The sequence below is a fragment of the Mirounga angustirostris genome, unplaced genomic scaffold (genome assembly GCF_029215605.1).
Source record: "Mirounga angustirostris isolate CCGP_5_RB_7025 unplaced genomic scaffold, mMirAng1.0.hap1 SCAF_6, whole genome shotgun sequence".
Taxonomy (NCBI): domain Eukaryota; kingdom Metazoa; phylum Chordata; class Mammalia; order Carnivora; family Phocidae; genus Mirounga; species Mirounga angustirostris.
In genome coordinates, this window is record NW_026991714.1 from 23,456,620 (window position 1) to 23,477,847 (window position 21,228).

The window sequence follows — 21,228 nt, forward strand, 5'->3', positions numbered from 1 at the left end:
AAGACCAGAGGTTTCAAATGATTAGAGGTACATGAACACTATAAGTATTCTCTCTGAAAGTCTCACAACCAAGTGATATGTTACAATGAAAGCAAGGCTTACACTAAATTCCACCACACTCAAAAAAAGCCCTTTACAGACTCCATATAGTCATGTCACCTCTTACTGTAGCAATATTCAGTTCTACATCTAGTACATTCTCATTTTGTAAGACAACAGATTCCCTCATAACATGGCGGGACATTGGACTGAATACAGACCTAGATCAAGACCCCCACTTAGGAAGATGTTAGTCTGTGAACTCCCTAGAGCTGCCCAGGCCAAATGCCTGTACAAGTTTACTAGTCAATAAACATATCTCGGTAACTACCCATTTAACATTCAACAACTATATATTTTTCTAAATTCCTTTATGCTGATTTACAAATCTTCTAATGCAGATTGAGGTAATGATAGTTCAACAGTTTTTAAATGAAATGTACCTCTGACTTAAAATTCTATGGATTCCTTATTTCTCTCAGTAGAAATAGAAAAAGTTCTTAATTTTCAAATGCTAACACACTGGGGTATTCCTGATTAAAGTATTTCAAGTGTTGGCCAAGCACCTACAGGGTATAATACAAATACAAATTACATAAATTCACACTTGGGATGCCGAATTACTTTTAAATTCACAATATAAAACTGAAGTTCTATATGTATTCCTGACAACAGAATGAACAGACCATTTGCGTAGGACAAGATGTAAGCAATGGCCCAAAGTAACCAGCCAGAATAAAGTTGTTCTTGATTCTCCTCAAGAGAACCGCAGGTGAGAAATTCCTCACACACCATGAGAGAAAGTGTCAGCTTTAAACATCCACCAGGCATGTACCACATAACCAATCAAGTATGAACTTTCATGCCATTCTACAACACCCAGCGTGGATCAAAAATTTAACACTTGATGGGGAGGGGTATCTCAACTTTAAATGAAGTTCATAATGCTTACATTAATACACTGGATTGAACAAAATAATTACCAAGCTGAGACTGTGTGTGGAAAACTGGGAGTTACTTGAGGATTTTCATTATCTAAAAGTGACCAAGGCAGGCATGGGATATGCCCTACTTTTACCCAAGAGAAGCAAAGGCAAAATGAATTGCACGGCAAGGGGTGGGCTGGACAGTGGAGGATAAAAATAAGGTTCCTTTATATTTGCACTCAATGAATCCCATTCTTTCCATATGATTCCTGTTCCAAATTTCTACAGACAAATAGCATGAGGAGCTCAGGAGCAGAGTTAAATGTTCAAGCTCCATATGCCAGCACCACAAAAAGTCCCTCTCAGCATTCTAAAACCTTTTCATTGGAATGTGCAAAAATTCATATAGGCCACAGTGAAGAGAGAAGAAGTGTCAAATACCTTGTGATCCCATCCTATCACCCGAATGGCTCAGGAGAAAGGATTGCCTTAAATACAAGATATCTGGGGCAGAGCTCTGGCCACAGCAGGGTGCTTCTGAACCATCAGCTCTCTGTGCCCAGGACAGAGGGTGGTGGCAGTAGTGACCTGTGTCTAGCAGGAAACAAGCTGTGGTGAGAAAGCACTGTCTGAACCTGAGTGGTCTTAGAGGTCACATCTAGAAAACAGTCATTGTATTTATGTCCCAGTTGCTACTAGAAGTTTTGAAGGGAGTTTTCCCCCAGTACAGTTCCTCATGAGGGAGGGGACTGTCCTAGCATCTCACTCAGTTGAAAGGATGCCACATCATGTGGACCTTAGTCATGGAATTCACATATCTGACTTGCCCTTTAGTCCATAAAGACTCAGCTTCACGTGCATGTCTGGGGCTCTTGTTCGTTCCTTAGCTGTCTTTACATTTTTCCCTCCTGCCATGTCATCTCAGCAGAATGTTGCCAAGTGGAGCCCCAGAGAAGTTCATCCCTGGCTCAATTCTGGGCAGAGGAGAATAGAAAATACTTTAAAAACCTCCATAGGACTAACTGCTTCATTCAGATTATTCAGAGTGGAGCATCTTTGAAACAAACTTTTATTTTTTTTTATTACTCAGTCTTTCATAGCATAACTACTGAGTTAAATCCTGTTCCAGGAAGAGTAATACACTATCTGTTAAAAAAAAAAAAAGAAGAAGAAGAAGAAGATACCAGGAGGGGAAGAATGAAGGGGGCGAATCGGAGGGAGAGATGAACCATGAGAGATGATGGACTCTGAAAAACAAACTGAGGGTTCTAGAGGGGAGGGGGGTGGGAGGATGGGTTAGCCTGGTGATGGCTATTAAAGAGGGCACGTTCTGCATGGAGCACTGGGTGTTATATGCAAACAGTGACTCATGGAACACTACATCAAAAACTAATGATATAATGTATGGTGATTAACATAATAATAATAAAAAAAGAGTAAAAAAAAGAAAGAAAGATAAAGTAAATGAGGGAAACGGGGGGGGGGGGGTGCCTGGGTGGCTCAGTCATTAAGCGTCTGCCTTCCGCTCAGGTCATGATCCCAGGGTCCTGGGATTGAGCCCCGCATCAGGCTCCCTGCTTGGCAGGAAGCCTGCTTCTCCCTCCCCCACTCCCCCTGCTTGTGTTCCCTCTCTCACTGTCTCTCTCTCTCTGTCAAATAAATAAATAAAAATCTTAAAAAAAAAACATGAGGGAAACGGAAGATACCATGCTGCTTAATATGTTTTAAGACACTGTATCTGTAGTTGTTCAAATTTCAGAGTTTAAATAATGTTATTAACTGATTGGCTAAGTAATGTCAATCAATATGCCTGCCACTAGTGATCTATTACATAGAGGTTTTCTCTGGGCTATAGTTCTTTTGTAACAATCTCTAAGTGCTTTTGGCTTAAAGGAACATATTCCAGAAAAAGTGTAACTGAAGAAAGGATTGCAGATTCGGCAGAAGTTTGACTAATGTTATAATTTCTATACATTATTAATTACCTTTTCTGCCTGCAGCAGCTCTAAACTTTTACTATTTAACATTATTATGTTCACTTATCATGTATATTTCTCCAAGAAATTTTCAAATGTGTGAATACATTTATAGAAATTTTTTGTCAACTAATTTTGGAATAAATAAATCATCCATGAAATATACTACTTGTATGATCCTTGATAAGTTAAAATTTGTTTTTACTGTCCTCAGTAATACTTCTGTTCACATACATAGAACTACGTAGGGTGACCTAGGTAAGAGCCACCACTGCATTCTAGAGGAGGGATGGGTTGTTGTGAAGGGTCACAGGTGACTAGCTATGATGCTCAGGTGTTCACACTACTTCCCAAGAGCTGAAGAACTGTGTGTCAGAGGTAACATGTCAGAGCTGTCAAATGCCAACCTGACATTGTCATAAACCAATGTCATCACTGATATCATTTTTAAAAATCCCACTGCTCCTTACAAATTAATTGAGTCTCACTGTACTTTCTCACTGTGATATTGGTGATTAACCTGTGATGAATCCAAAACTCCACAATCAGTGGAAAAGCATATTTTTGGTTAGATGAACCAAGTTATAACTAGAGCTAAATGGACTGCATGCTGCTGTACTCGGGATAACTATCAGGAATAAATGAACTATAAATGCACACGGTTTCCTTGGAGATCAATTCAAGGAAGAAATGAAACATGTAAATAATTAGACAAAAGTCAATATAGTGTCCAAACATTACATCCCCAATTAAAATTAATACAGTGCATAGCTTCCCTTCAGAATAAAGGGTTAATTAAGTTTCCTTAAAAGAGACTGCATGTCAATAAAAGTAAAAACAAACAAGAATTGAAAACAGAACTGGAATGAGCTTTTCCATGATTTTGTAAGATATAAAGTAAGTGTGTATGCATGTGTGTGTGTGTGTGTGAATGTATGTGTAGTTAAAATACGTTGAAAAAAGAAAAAAGATCTCTGACCTCCCTCCTTTTCTCTCTGAAAAAATATAGTTAGGAAGTTCTGAAGGTTCTGAACTAAGAAATATATTGATAGAATGAACTAATAAAACTCCCAGCTATAGGAAATGTAATTTTTAGAAATTGCTCAACAGGAAAATAACATGCAGGTAAATACTTGCAAAAAATAGAGAGTCAATCTTGAGGATTAGTAATCATGAGATTTTTTCCCTGAAGACTATGAGCTGCTGATAGGAGGTTTGTATTGGCCATAAAGTAAAACAAGTAAGTACTTGTATTAAAACTTGAGAGAAAAATCACTTTTTCTTATAGCCTAGTAAATTGCAATCAATACTCTGCTTGCCTCTTAGTCGAGATATTTTTATCAATTTATCTGCAATTACCAAAGAAGTATCATGCAGAGGTAATTATGTGCTGTTCCCACTTTTTGAAAAGTAGTGTTTTACCAAATAGTGCTTAGATATATCTATTGGCCCGGTACAAATTCACAGGGAATCTGGAGAAACTGCAGAAGGAAATGTGTTCTACTTCACAGTTTCATTTCCAAGTTCTATAGAGTTAAGCCTCTAACTGCTAGTTATAAAACAATTATGTGCATCTAGTAGTCTGACTTTTATTATTTTATCAATATCTCTGTGTAGAGGCCTATATTTAAAAGATACACTATTTTATCTTTATTGACTAAAATCTTTCCTCTTTTTTCTCTTGTTAATTATAAGTCTTGTTCTTTGAACCCATATGTTTTTGTAGTTTATTAGCAAGCCAGAAGATAATATTATAATGGGTAACATTTATTGAACATTTACCATATGCCAGGCACTATTTGAAGGACTTTACATGAATTAGTTTATTTAAACGGCACAACAAATATTGGAAGTAGATTTTTTGTTATCACCTCAGTTTTACCAATGGGAAGAACTAAGGCACAAAGATGTTAACGCATGCCATTGGTTGCAGGATGGGCAAGGAACAGAGCTCGGCTTTAAAGTTCATAGTTATCTCTGAAGCCTAATGCCTGACCACAATGCCACATTCCCTCTATCATAAAATACTCAGCCAAATAAAAGAAGGAAAATGCTTCCTGTAAACAGGCAGCTTTTCAGGCAAAATCACCAGCAGCTTACAAAGGGTGATATTATTTAATATAAATAAGTAAAAATTACAATGCTTTAAGTAGCTTAGGAAGAAAAATAAAAGGACAGGTGTACAAAGTTTTTGTACATGGACAATATGCCAAGATAATGCCAAAACTTCACTTATGGTTTGCACACAAAGTAGTATTTTAAAATATAATACATCAAAAACTTAACATATGAGGGGGTTACTGTTCCTTTGACATGATGGCTCAAGGGGAGATGGAAGATGACTTTATCACAGACAAAGTGTTGCTTTTTAAAGACTGCAGAATTATTTGTTTTCATGCTATGGCATATAACAATTTTTAAACACAAATGCCCTGTGTTCGTGTTTGAAAAATTTTTGTACAACCTTTGAGAACTATAGTGGTTTGCAAATACTGGAGAAACAAGTGTGAGAGCACCTCTCTGTGGTGGGAAATTATTACAATTTTAAATAGAAAAACTGACATGTCCTAGTCATCACTGACTTTTTCAGAAGCTAACATTTGTGCATGTGTGGATTTTCTGAGCTGTTTGTTTTTCTCCTGACTCCTAAATTTTCTCCCTTTTTTTCCTATTAATTATTGCTAGCAGAGAAAGATAAGCAATATTTAGGGCCTTATGCAACTCTTGACTTTCCGAGAAAAAAAGCATGATGTAATTCCGTATCTTAAGGAAAATTAAGGATAAATTAGTGACACCATATTTGTTTCTTGTATATTTCTAAGAAGAAAGTATTCATTTCCAGAATACAAAGGAAGTATTTCAGTGTAGGTTCAACCAATGAGGCAGAACCACTAAGAGATTATATACCATCTTCCCTCCATGACTGCCTGTCTTATGGACTCTACGCTCCAAGATCAGACATAAAACAATAGCCTTACCCAGACAATCCCATAAAGTCAAATCCCTAGTTTTTGTATCTGATGCTGGAGCTTGGGGGTTACAAAGTAGGCAGTGAGGGAAAGAAGATGTATGTAAAGTATGGCAACAACAATCAGGAACCCATGAACAAAAGGTGGAGGCCACAAGATCAGTCTAACCCTATGTCAGTTGCTAGTGTCTCTGACCTTGGCTGTGTGGTTGTCCTACAGAAGTTAAGGCCTTTCATCATGGAACTAAATATCCTCATCGTTCCAGAGTAGAAGTTGAAGAAAGATCCCGTGGAGGCTGGGGCAGCTGGAGAACTGGCCACGGCCTCTCATCAATGGGATGAACCAGCAAATGAATGACAACATGTGTGAGCTACAGAATGCCTGCTGCATTTCCCCCCTCCAGTCTCCCACAACATTCTGTTGAGCCTCACCCTAACCAGAAACATACAGAAAATTCTGGAAAATATAGTTAAACCTGACCAAGGGGACACATCACAAAGCCACCACACTTTACCCCTTGTCAACTCAGTACCCACATATTATCTCTCAAACTATACTGATCTCCAAAATTGAAACTGGCAAAATCATGCTTCCACCTAAAGTGGGACAACTATCCCTAATACAACTAAAAGCAGATTAACACCGTTCCACAAAAAGGATACAAAGCCTCTTCTTTGTCTCTGGGTGATACCATTTTTCTAGTTGTTGACTCACTCCCTCCCCTCCCACTGATACCCTGTAGCTTAAATAGGGAGATGTAAAGTTAACTACTATTAATGCATCTTATTTTATATTACTAGAGGATGAGGAAGAGGAGAAAAACCACAAAAAATTGTGTGATATGTGTATGTATACATAAAAACATATTCATATCAAAATAAGGAAGAAGCACTCAAAACTATTACAGTCCAACTGATCACATGGGCCTAGCTGGTATGTATAACAGAAACCTTAGTCTTTTTCTGTTAACTCAGGAGACTAATCTGGCGAGGTCAAAGTCTTCACTTACAGTTCAATGCTATCATTGTCATGTTCCTTGTCAGAAGCATTACTCTCTTTGGAACCAAGACCTTGAGACTCACAAGACTCAAAGTCATGGAAATGAGAAGCAAACATTTTGTTCATGGATTACTTGCAGTAACGATAGAGAAGCCTCCTCCATTTCCCTCCCTCGATTTCCTTACCCATGAACTCTGACTATGGGAGAAATGACACTACAAATGAATGCTGAGCATATAAAGCATCCTGGAGATATTACCACAACCCTGGAAGGTATTGCTGGCACCGCAACTAAGGCTCCATATGGCCATTCCACCATTCTCTCAGCTGTTCTATAAGGAAAATCATGGTTACACTGGTTAATTCTTTGAGAATGGACCCATTGCCACATTTCATTTGCTCTGAAATAAATCCCTTGGTCAAGAACGATACTGTGGGGAATAGCATGATGATAGATAAGGCATTCTGTACTACACAGAAGGTAGTCTTAATGGCAGATTGGACACTCAGCAGCGCCTTCAGTCAGTAGGCCTTGGTGACTGGAAGTTCATCCTGCTGAACCCATGCAAACCTACATCTCTCTCATCATGACCACTTCTTCCTAAGCCCATTGGCCAATGACAGGAGTGGCTAGGAGAAGAGGTTGACTGGTGTCCACAGCACACGTCATCCTATCCAGGTGAGTATTAAAATCTTCTTTTATTGAAGTCACCCTTTGGTGAGCCGTTGCTTGAGACACAAATATGTTCAGAATGTGTTTCAATTCTAAGAGGTATCTCCACATGATTCCACATGTCACCAGTTTTTCAGTCTCATTCCTTTGAAGACCTTGATCATCCAACCAAACAACTGGCCTTAGCCCATGTATCCATATAGACCTATGTGTCTGGCTATTTCTCTTTCCAAGCAAAATGAACACCAGATACACTTTTCAAGTTCTGCACCTGAGAAGATGCACTTCACTGTCCTACAGGGCTATCCCAAAGTGGGGATATAGTTCTGCACTGTCCTCTTTTGAGAGGTACCTGATTATTGTGCAGGACCATGGATTAACTAAACCTGAGGGTTGTTTGTTGTTGCTATTGGTTTTTTGGTTTGTTTGTTTGTTTGTTTGTTTTTCATTCAACTGACTGAAGGGAACTACCTATGAGATGCCAGGTGTGCACTGGGAGTGAGGAGCTAACATAGCAGGAGTAGGGACCACACATGGGCACTTGGGACATTTCCTTATGCATCCTACTTGTGCTTTCAGGGCCTGTTAAACCCCATGTCATACAGACCACTTCCATTTGATGATGGAGTGATTCTGTGCATGACCAATTTTATGGCTTAGTGGGTCAGACAATGCCCAGTTCATGATGGGCAGTTCATATTGCATGGTAACTTGGTGGTTCATGGTCAACTTTTCAGTCTCTACTAAAACCCAGTAGCAGGCCAAGAGCTTCTTCTCAAAAGACTAGCTATCCATAGGACGTTGCTCCAAAATTCTAATGGTTTGTATAGTGACTGGCCTGTATTGGTCTGTTCAAGGCTCCAATCAGCAGCTCTACCTGCGCCCAACCCTTCCCTTCATGCACCATCAGATGTGCTGGGCCACACGGTCTGGGGTCAAAGCAGATTATTACACAGCAGTCTGGAGCTGTTGCAGAGACTCCTTTTATTCAGGGCCTGACTCAAAACTGCAGCTTATTGATTCACTTGGTAAATGGGTGGGAGTAAAACACCAAAATTCCATTAATTCCTCCAGTCTTTGGGGGTAGTTGAAATGATTTCCTGGAGACATACAAATTTAATATTGTAAGTATACTCTGATTCCTCCATAATAATCAGAAGTTCAAATCAGATTTGGAGACATTTCTAAAGACACATTATTGGGGAATTTCAAAATGTTCATTTGTCACTCTTTAAAGATTCCATTGTTTCTTAATCAAAATGTATTTCAATCAGTGCTTCCATTTGTGGTTCATGTGGTAACATATGCCTATGCTTCTATTTATGTGATAATTTCTGTGGTTAATAATTGTGGAAAACATTGATATAATAAGTTCATTAGTTTTGGTAAAATTAGTTCATGCTGATTTCTAGAGGTGAAATACTAAGATGGAACAAAAAAACCTGTAAATGAGAATCCATAAAATGTGGTTCTGCTTTGGAAATATAAAGGATGGAGAAAATTGAAAGGAATATTGATGATTTATGATGATGATAAAAAAGAACCCCCCCAAAAGACTGTGTTTTGAAAAGGATGTAAAAATTCCTTTTCCAGTGAATTTAAAAGAAAGAAAAGGAGAGGAGAGGAGAGAAGAAGAGAAGAGAAGAGAGAGAGAGAAGAGAGGAAGAGAAGAGAAGAGAAGAGAGAGAAGAAGGGAAGAGAAGAGAAGAGTAGAGAAGAGAAGAGAGAGAAGAAAGCAGGAAGGGAGGCAATGAGGAAAGAATAAGTTAATGAGGAAGAAAAGCAAGACAGAAAAGTATAGATTCTCAACACTGGAAGTATACCATACAGAACAAAAATGACAAAAGAGAGAGATGTATTGAGATTTCCTTTAGTGTTATTTTTATAATTCATGTCTACAATTCAGAAATTATACATGTTTATATTTATCACTAATATTGAGTAATAAGGTAAAGCCTGAATTTTGAGTAAACAGATGATTTCTACTATAGAAAATAAAATATATATGCTCTGTTCCACTTCTTGTTTGCCTGCATCTGTTTCCAAACTGGATAAATTGGCTTCCTTCTCTGCTGCATGTACACAAATGAAACAGAAGGTTTATTCAACATGCTGTTTATTCAAGTTAACACCTTGTTAAGATACAGCAAATTCGCTAATTTATTTGCTATATTTAAGACTAATACCTTATCATACAGCAGGCTTTATTCCATGTTTTTGAAAGAAGTGCTGATGGAAACCTCTCAGCTATCAATGTAACTGTTAAAAACTCCTCCTCCTTTTGTTAAAGTGCCAATTCCCATTTCTCCCCGCTGTGACTTCTACTGCTTTTTTATGTGGAGACTGCGCAGTGCCTTATCCTGCAGGAAGCCCTCCTTAGTCATTCACATTGGTGAGTGTGCTCCTTTTAGGAGTACAGATGATTAACTGCAGGTCCTCCCGCTGTTCTCAGTCAGCAACCTGCTCTCTAACTGGTTCAAACAGATGTTTCTCTTTTAGAGCTTTAAGAACTATAATTGGGTGGAAAAATAGCATGTTTCACTTAGTTCAATTTACTACTTGCATTCATTTGTTAGAGAATTCATTTAGAATCCACATAAATATGTTGTTTTGAATAAATGAAGGGACTGAGTTATATGATGCTGTCCCTATGCCAATGAATTGTATTGCAGGGTAGCTGACACTAATACTCAGAGAATTCTATCTGAACTTATGCTCGACTCATTTGGTGACAACGATCTAAAGTCTAAAGTTCTCTGAGGCCAGGTAACTTGTCTTTTTATTTTTATTTTTTTTAAGATTTTATTTATTTGAGAGAGCGATAGCGAGAGAGAACATAAGGGGGCAAGGGGCAGAGGGAGAGGGAGAAGCAGGCTCCCTGCTGAGCAGGGAGCCCGAAGTGGGGCTTGATCCAGGATCCTGGGATCATGACCTGAGCAGAAGGCAGACACTTAACTGACTGAGCCACCCAGACGCCCAGTCAAGCAACTTGTCTATCTGGATTACATATCTATTTTGTTGCCTATAACATTAAACGTCCAAAAAATTTTAAGTAAATATTATACTCAAATATATGCGGTATGCATTTATAAATATTAAATATAATATTTATTTAGCTATATGATGTGATATACAAGAGAGTAATTAAAAGAAAAGTATAAAAATGTAATTGCCTAATTATTTCTTATGTATACAGTAGCTTTGTTATATGCAAATATCAGTAAGTTCTAATTTACTTTGTATTTTAGTGGACGCTAAAACCAATATGAAGGGATATATAGGAAAAAACCCAGCATATTTTTTTTAAAGATTTTTATTTATTTATTTGACAGAGAGAGAGAGACAGTGAGAGAGGAAACACAAGCAGGGGGAGTGGGAGAGGAAGAAGCAGGCTTCCTGCCTAACAGGGAGCCTGTTGCGGGGCTTGATCCCAGGACCCTGGGATCATGACCTGAGCCGAAGGCAGATGCTTAATGACTGAGCTACTCAGGGGCCCCAAACCCAGCATATTTTAAGTATTTATTAATTTATGTGAAAGGACCCAAAGAAATTATAACCTTGAAAGATGAAGTAATTTACAAATGTGATACATGATTTTGAAATTTTTATTGACAGACGAGAGTGGTTGAACAAAATGTCAAAGTCTCCATTCCGTTGATCAATCAGTATTTCATATTTGTTGCTTGTTACATAATATTTTAACAGCTGTCTGAGTTAGAACCAATATGGCACATTAGTTTATCAGAATACTATTTAATTGTATTTATGGGTTAAATGATCATTTTGAAAAGTAAGGCCCAACCAGAATTTCTTCTGGATACTTCTTTGTTAGACACATATTATTCAAGATCATTTATCGTGGCTTATATACTTTTAATATGGAATAGAACTTTTAATATGGAATAGAACTGTTTTACAACTTGCATTTTGTTTTAGAACATGTTAGGAAATGTGGAGCCATAATTTTGGAGTTGGGCCTGGAGCTAACATCCAATGCTTAAATAGTTTAATAATTTACTATTAAGGTTTTACTGTAAATAGTTGTTATGCTTCTAAACATTTTCTCTGCAGTATTTCTGGGATAATTTACACTAAAATTAGTTTTTAAAAAGCTCATAAAATATGAGACTGAACTATAAATCCAGGGAATCCTCAATTTTAATTTGCTTCACCATTGCCTGGTACATATCAACAAAGTCATCTTTCTTACTGAATGAAGGATATCTGTATTTGTGGCACATAATTTTCTTTTTTAATAAACACCTTGTCATATAAATGAGACAGTTTGTAGGGCATACTAACGAGTTCAAAACACATGGAAAAGCTATTTTCTATCTCTTAATAAAGTCATTAAAAAATCTTTCATTGGACCAATGGAAGCCAACTAGTGACAACCTAAATAATTATAAATATTAATCTTCATGCAAGTCATCTCATCTTTCAAATTTAGCAAGTAGGAGAGGGCATTCCTATAAGACTTAATCAGAGATGTGGCACACAATTTTTTTTCATAGAAAAATATTATGAAGCTCACCAACAAAATACTAAAAAAAAACAATTTTTTTCAAAGAAAATTAATTTGTCAGAATCATAATCTGTGTCATATTTCTGATCCTCTACAGATTATAGTCATTATTTTGTCACTGTATTTCAAGTACGTACAATCTGGTTCCATAAGTTTCAAAAACATCCTCAGTCCTGTTATGGACAGGTTTTCTTCTATTCCTACCTTCCTTTTTATTTCTCAGTGTATCTTCCGTTTCACAAATTTATTATAGTGTCTTGGACCATCTACCTATAGCCTCTGTAAACTCTATATTATCCAAGAATTCTGACAGTTTTTGGAAGTCAAATCACTCTGTTAATTTCCTCTCTTATTGATAAGGACTGTCATTTGGAGGCAAATTATATCTTCTTTCCCCCTTTTACTGGCCCAACGCTTTACTCCACATGCATTAAGGTTAAAGAATAAAAGAAAATCTTTAAGGAAAAGAAAATCCACAATATAACAACATAAAAGCCAACCTAGATTCTTAGAATAGAAAAGATTATTTCCCCTAATGCAGAATGACCCTATGTAATATTCCGGAAACATGGTTAATGGTCTTCGCTTGAACAATTCTAACAGTGGGGATTGCACTACTTTATTAAGGAGTTCATTTTATTGCTGGACAGCTTTAAAATTTGAAAGCTCTACCTGATATTTGTTCATTTTTTCATATAGATCATGAGCAAAGTGCAAATGTAATGTAGCTGACCTCATCTAGACTCTGACCTCATCTAGATTCTGAACAGGGGCGACGTCCCTGGATTTCTGTTTTGTATTCCGGATGACTTGGCAGCAAATAGCCATGTAAAAATATCTACATAGATTCTTTTATTTAAAATTTCATGAAGATGATAAAATACTTTCTTGGTAACTGAACTCATACTCTGAAATAAGAACCTGAACACACAGTGAACTACAAATCTCCTTTTCCTCCTCACTAAGGGTAAGGTGATACTCTTCACCCATGTGCCTGAAATGATAACTCCAGTCTGATCTGGATCCTACACAGTGTTCCCTCCACAGGTTTTGCCCTCCTCAACATGACGTGTAAGTACATTTGCTTCTTTTTAACCAAGTGTGCTAGCCTATTGCTTTTGCCTTTGTTAAAGTACCATCTTTTACAGTGGGCATTGTATCTTGAAGAAATAACCTTGGAGTCCCCCAGTGCACCTGGCTAGATGCTGACTATGAATGTATAGGGCTGTCTGAGCTTTAGATGCTGTGAAGATGGAAGGGAGATTAGTGTGTGAGGAGGATGGATATCAAAGCTCTTTTGGAAGGCAAATCCAATCATGCTTAGCGTTTGAATTCAAAAAGTATAATGTGGTGCCTGGGTGGTGCAGTCGGTTGATTGTCTGACTCTTTGTTTTGGCTCAGGTCATGATCTCAAGGTCATGAGATCTAGCCCCATGTCAGGCTCTGCACTCAACTGGGAGTCTGCTTGAGATTCTTTCTCATCCTCTCCCTCTGCCCCTCCTGCTTGTGCAATGACTCCAGAATTGGGGCAATGTCTGTGTAACAATAATGATCCCCAAGTGTCACTAGCTGAGGAAATTATGATGTTTGAGTTTTCCAGACTGGATAAATCACTAGAAGGTCTCTAGCAGTTAGGGATAGCAGTTGGTGTCTTGGTTGGAAGATATTTGGGATGGTACAAATACAGTTTAATTTTAAAATTTTCATATATACACCATCCTGTATACCTTCCAATCAAAACATCAACTACCATCTTGAAGTATCTGAATTTACATAAGCTAAGTGTATAAAACTAAAACAAAACAAAACAAAACAAAAACAAAAAATTACTTCTAAGTGACAGAGACTGAGACTTTTATCTAAAATATCACAAGAGTATCAATCCAGATTCTTTGTTTATGTTTGTATTTGTAAGCACAAACTGTTTTTTAGCTATACATAATACAAATTACCACTTTGTCTATAGTCTATAATATGTCCAGAAAGTCCAAAGGCATTAAAAATTCAAATGACTGTAAATGTACAATATTTCTAAGGTTGTGTTTTATATAATATTACTCAAAAAGACTGCAATATAATACAAATAAAATCAGTGAATGAACGCTTGATAGAAAACTAAGTCAAATGGAAATGTGACACTAGATTGTAGTAGGGTTTTTTTTAGGATTTATTTATTTATTGTGAGAGAGAGAGAGAGAGAGAGAGAGTGCACACTCGTGGGAGAGGGAGGGAGAGAATCTCCAGCAGACTTCCTGCTGAGAGCAGAACCTGACTTAGGGCATGATACAGGACTCCATCCCATGACCCATGAGATCATGACCTGAGCCCAAACCAAGAAGAGTTGGACCCTCAACTGACTGAGCCACCCAGGCATCCCTAGGTTGTAGCAGTTTTGAGACAAAACTAAATACAATGTACATTCAAGGAATGGTTTAGACCTTCCTACAATGGTTTCAAATGGGTAAGAACAACCACATGATTTACTTCTTTTTCCCAGGTTAAAGGTGTTGATCTCATGCTTATTTGTTATAGAGAAATCTTTCCAAACAATTCTGCAACTGAGTGTGAAAAATAGGAACAGGAGTTTCTGAAATGATAAAAGGAGATTCTTGGTAGTAGCTATGTCTTTGAAAAGAAGACTCATATTAAAGATTAAGAAGTAGAAAAATTAGCATTCAATTATTGTCTTCAGTTCAGAGAGAAGTTTCACTAAATGAATAATAAACATATGGAACATGTCACCAAGGAGACCAATTAAAAATATGATAAATCAAAAGTACTGTCATCTTTTCTAGTGGAACAGAAGTAAAGGGAATAAGACAAGAGAACACAGTAAATGTTTTCTTTTGTAGAAAAACTCAGCCATTATTATTTTTCTTAATATGGAATACACAAATTAGTCTCTCTCTTGGGAAGAATTCCTAGCAGCAATCTCACCTTGGCATATACAGTTTTTTAAATTAACATTTTCCCATCAGAATTCTATTCTAAAATACACATACTAAAATTGCCACCTTTTTCTTTTTTTAATAATGAAACCAAAGTTCAAAGAAGCTAAATAATATATCCATTATCGTGTAGGTAGTAAATAGCAGAATGTGGTTGGAAACCTCCTCCTTCCTTTTACCTAAGTTTGAGAGAACATACATGTTCTCCTTGAGACCAAATTTAATCCACAGCCCCTGCTACAGGTAACTTCCTCCATAATTGGCCATTGGGGAAGTAAACAGAAGAGAGTTTGAAGAAAATGATGTGGTCAATAGTTTTGTTCTTTATAATTTCCCAGTCTTTTTCCTTACCTCTACTAATGACCCTATTCTACCACACTCTACTCTCTAATTATATTCAAATTGCTTTAGTTGGCTTTCATTATCTTGTGCAATCCCAGACGTCCAAGCCTTCTGAGAGGTCTTTCCTTCTGTGTTCCTCATCACAGCACCCTATCATTCCTCACACCTGACTTTTACTTCTTCTTTATATATGGCTTCAGTTTACGCATTGCTTCCTCTGGGAAGCTTTTTCTGACTCCCCAAATGTAGACTAACCTCTTCTCCAGTGTTTCCCCTACAGAAGTGTATGTGTCTTTCATTTTATAGCTTGTATTTTAATTGCTTATATAATTAACTTCATTTCCCCATTTATCTTTGAGGACAGACACTAGCATTCTTGTTCTGTATGTTATCTCTGGTATCCAACTGAATATCTGTTGGAATCGATGTTACATGGTTAATACTCAATAACCATGTGTTAATCAATAACTTCCAGTTTCTCCTTCATAGCCAAGAAAAATCATCTTCTTCAGGGATTTTTCTAAACTCTGTGTCAATTCTTTTGTTCTTTTATTTGTCCAGTACTTAATGGCAAGTGAAACCCAGAATTTTGTCCATAGTCATCTTTCCTCACCCTAACCTCCTTTTTTTGGGAAATTTATTCTACATACAACACACAGAAATATGCTAGTTTATTTCAAATCAATCAATATCCTATGCTCAGGCTTTTATTTTTTATTTATTTATTTATTTATTTAGTGAGACAGAGAATGAGAGACAGAGAGCATGAGAGGGAGGAGGGTCAGAGGGAGAAGCAGACTCCCTGCTCAGCAGGGAGCCCGATGTGGGACTCGATCCCGGAACTCCAGGATCATAACCTGAGCCGAAGGCAGTCGCTTAACCAACTGAGCCACCCAGGCGCCCCAAACTTTTATTTATTTTTTTTTTATTTGCCTCATATATTCAGCTTCTACTTATACTTGAGTGTTCTATATGCATCATATATAAAAATAACCGTATTTTTCCCAGTAATAAACTTGTCCTCTATTCTCTGCCCTTAAAAGGCACCCATAATTACCTAATTTCTTAAGCTAGAAGCCCAGGAGGTATACCAAATGGCTCTTCTTTTTTACTTATATGTAATTTTTCTACACTCAAAATATAATTTATTTTCCCCTCCTTGTCATCTCTGCTACTATTGCATTAGGTTAGTACTTTTTCATCTAATAATGATTTCTAATTGAGAAGTCTCCATTTTTCACAATGCATGATACATGAATTTTCAAAAGTACAATTCTGCATCTGTAGTACTCTTTAAAAGTCTTTACTAGTTTCCATTATCTTCAGAACAAAAATTCAAATTCCTCTATATTATAAAATGTCCCTCAGGGGGGGAGACGAACCATGAGAGACTATGGACTCTGAGAAACAAACTGAGGGTTCTAGAGGGGAGGGGCATGGGGGGATGGGTTAGCCTGGTGATGGGTATTAAAGGCGGCACGTTCTGCATGGAGCACTGGGTGTTATACGCAAACAATGAATCATGGAACACTACATCAAAAACTAATGATGTAATGTATGGTGATTAACATAACATAATAATAAAAAAAAATGTCCTTAATGTTCTGGATGAAAATACAGCACTTGCTTCCCCCAATTCTTCTTCTACTACATCTATACCCTTACTATAAACTCTAAATAGTCTGAATGAATTGATTTTATAAAAATGAAACATATTCTATTTTTCCCCTGGCTAAAATATGGGCCTCAAGATTTATTTCAAGTAGCACTTCCCAAGAGGCATTTTTTCCATGACCTCAAGAAAATGTCCCCAAGCTGTGACAATGAAGCATTATTTGTAATATTCTATAATTGCATGTATCACATGCAGTTGTCATTATTGAGATAATTTTCCATCACCCCTCATTAGACACTGGCTCATTGAGAGCAGGAAACCAAGTTTTTATTCTTGAAGCTCTAGAAACTAATAGAATGCCTGGCACTAAGTTTCTTTTTCTTGTTTTAATTTGCTAGTAGGAACTAAATCTCTACCATTAGAATTATAAGCACAAGTGAAAAGTCATTTGAGGATATAGGTTAAACATGCTCTTAATAAATCATTTTTGACTAAGGCTTGCATATTTCAATTTGTTTTTATATTAATTTTAAAATTTTGTGAATGATAGTAACTATTCTCATTTGACAAATCATTCTCATTTTAGAAATAAGACAAATTTTTTTCGTAAGACGTGGAATCCTCCATTATCATGATGTGATCACATCTTCATCACATTACAAAGGGTGTCTTCCCAAACCTACTCCCACTCCAGAGGCAATTGTTGTGGCCTCATTACATTTCTTTTGCATTCTCAGAACCTTTCATCAAAGTCTTTGGGAGAACTAGTATTTCAAACACACAAGAGAGAAATGGAATAACAATAATTCTAAATACAGTTGAAATTTAATAAGCAGGTCGGTATGGCCACTAGAAATTGTGATTGAGGAAAGATGCCAATGGTATTTAGGTGTATATGTCTAGATAGACATACACACGTGTACATATACATAAATATGCATGACTTTATATGTGCTTTATATGTGTATGTATACACACACATTATATAAACATGTGTGTACATATGCATGTATAATAGAAATTCATTGCACATACCTGAATTTAGAAGTACTAATAGTTAAATTCTCTGTATCTGTATCTCATTCTACATAACAAATTATACACCTTATTTCTTTTAGAGAAAAAGCCAATAATAATTTTATGATACTAGGATTAAAAGTCATATTTAATTTTATTATTTTCACTGTTTTGGAGGTCATACATAACTATATTATTTTCAATACTTTATACATAAACATTTACTTAGTTTGTAGTATAATCAGATTGATGTTCTAAGTAATGTTATAACAATACTATATGTAAATCATAAGGAGATATTTATTTTTAAAAATCATACATTTCTTATGATTGTATTTATATGAAAAATCCCTTTTGTTTTTCCCCTTCTGATAGGGAAAGGGATTCTGAAATTATACTTTATAGTTCTACATTGATGCCCTCATCTTTTTTTCTTTAAGATTGATTTATTTATTCCAGAGAGAGAGAGAGCGAGCGCACAAGTGGGAAGAGGAGCAGAGAGAGAGGGAGACAAGCAGACTCCCCGCTGAGTGGGGATCCCGACACGGGGCTCGATCCCAGGACCCTGAGATCATGACCTGAGCCAAATGTTTGCTGTGCCATACAGAAACAATGGGACACAGAGAGGAATTTGAACAGACTTTGCTAGATTCTTCCCAGTCTACCACACCTGGTTTATATCGTACTGTAATTATCTACGGTGACAGCTCCCTTCCTCTAACTAAATTTTTTAAAACAGTTATCAGTGAGGTAAAAAAGAAAAACTTCTTGAGTCTTCTGTTTCTTAAAATTAATCAGCCTAAAATAATCCACACACAATTTGGGGTAGCAAATTTTGCTCCCCTACAACTACAATTACCAATAAATAAATAAATAAATAAATAAAAAGAGAATGCCATTATTATTCATCAAAAATAGTCACAGATAACTATCCTTTAACTGACACTACAACATAACTTTCCATTATCCCTGCCCTTAATCACTCTGCATCTCAACCTTGCTCTTGTGGTAGGGCTTTCCTTGTTGTGTTAAAAAGTCAAGAGCATGGGAGTGCCTGTGTGGCTCAGTCAGTTAAGCATCTGACTCTTGGTTTTGGCTTTGGTCTTGATCTGAGGGTCATGAGATCGAGCCCTGCGTCAGACTCCTTGCTCAGTGGAGAGTCTGCTTGAGATTCTCTACCTCTCCCTCTCCCTCTGCTCCTACCCCCACTCTCTCTCTCTCTCTAAATTAAATAAATAGATCTTTTTTAAAAAGTCAGAAACATCAATATAATCTGTAAGTAAATCAGTCTTTATATCTAGATCCATACTGATATCTAAACCTATATCATGTCCAAATCTAGATGTTTCAAATACATACTGAGTATGATAGTTATAACAGAAATGAAACTGATATATATTTTGATGGATTTTATATCAACATGTTCTCACCAGCAAATATCAATTTCCCATAAGTTCCAAACTATTATGTTCACATTAATGTAATTGTGTATATTACAGTACCTTTCAAATAAGGGCCTTTAGTAGACAGGATTTGGGGAATAGGGACAACTGTAATAATACATATCCCCATGCCAAAAGCATCATTAACGTTATATTTTCTTTAAAAAATTAAGATTTCTTCCATATTATCTTTTGCAGAGATAATGACATACAAGTTTTTTACTTTATTCATAGTCAAATAAACAATATAAAATCTTTGTTAACCAAGTTGAATAGTTGCTTTTTTTGTGCACTTGAGTGCTATTATAGCAAAAGCAAAATATGGGTCATTTATTTTTCTTTCAATTAGTACATTTATTAAATTCAGACATTTTATATAACTGAGAATTTTCTGTGTTTTTCTATTCTGTTACTCAAAACTGCACAGCTAAGATTACAAATGAACACTTCAATTTCAGAAATATTATGAATGTCATTTAGAAGTAGCTCTGTTCTGGTTATTCTGTTAGAATCCCTTTCCCTGAAGACATAGTTTTTATTATATTTCTTTGTATCATAACAAATTGCTAGCATCCTGCAGACAGAAAGTCAAAAGTCAGTTTTAAAGCTGATGTTAAATTGATTTATCATCTTTAGCAGAAACACATAGAAATAAGGAAATTAAAAATCTTATTATCTCCTGCTATGATATTTTCTATTCCTTCAAAAATAAAAAAGTGACAGCATTGGATAATTTCTTTAAAAGTAATTTACTTAAAGATAAATGGTATAGGACTATTTAATCCTGCAATGTTGAAGTTTTTACTCTAGTTGTTTAATTTTAACTCTAATTTATTACTTGAATTTGAACTTTCAGTCTTTCAATTCTAGCAGCGCAATTTTTATTTCTGACTTACTCTTTTGTATAAAAAAGCTTTATACTTCAAGTAAATAAATAAATAAATAAATTACACATTATAGTGAAAACCCTGATTTCAGTGAAAATCTAGTTTCTAAGATCCTAATTAGCCAACTGAAAAAGTAAATATAGCTTTTGTAAATGGTCTTTGCTCTAAAATATACCTGACATTTCTTGCTGCTATTCTTCCTTTTTCTGTGTGTTGTTCTTCCTACACTTTCTTGGATTGTTTTTTTCTGCAATTTTTTCAAATCCTGATTATTTTGATTCAAGGTTTAATTCAGGTGAAATTTATTGAGTTACTGACAAATAGCATCTCAGTTACAAGGGAAACAAATATGAAACACAGACTGTGTCCTTCAGCATTCACAAAAATATGACAACGCCAACATGTTTTGAGCATCTACTGTGTCCCAGACAGCCCCTGATACATATTACAGAATCAATCACTCATGTTCAAATGACTATCCTGCAGAGAAGGTGTCCTTATCTATTATTTATTGATATGAAGGGCTCAGAAACATTAGATACATGTGTCTTAAATAGTCGGGCCAAAATGTGACTGTATTAGCAATAATACCAAACACTCTATGCCTATTATACCACATTACTGACACGATGTTACCATCACAGCATAAGACCACCCAGAGGCTATGACACAGGGGAGCAAAGGGAAAGGAAACTCCTGGGGAGCGGACTAGAGAGGGGGCATACATGTCCAAGTGCTGCCATATAGCAGAGAGACTCTGGGTGAATAGTAAATGCCATCAGTGTGTTTCCATTGGCCATCGATGTGGGATAACCTACTCAGGTTCTCTAGGTTATTTGAACAATGGGTCTTATAAATGAACATTGCTTA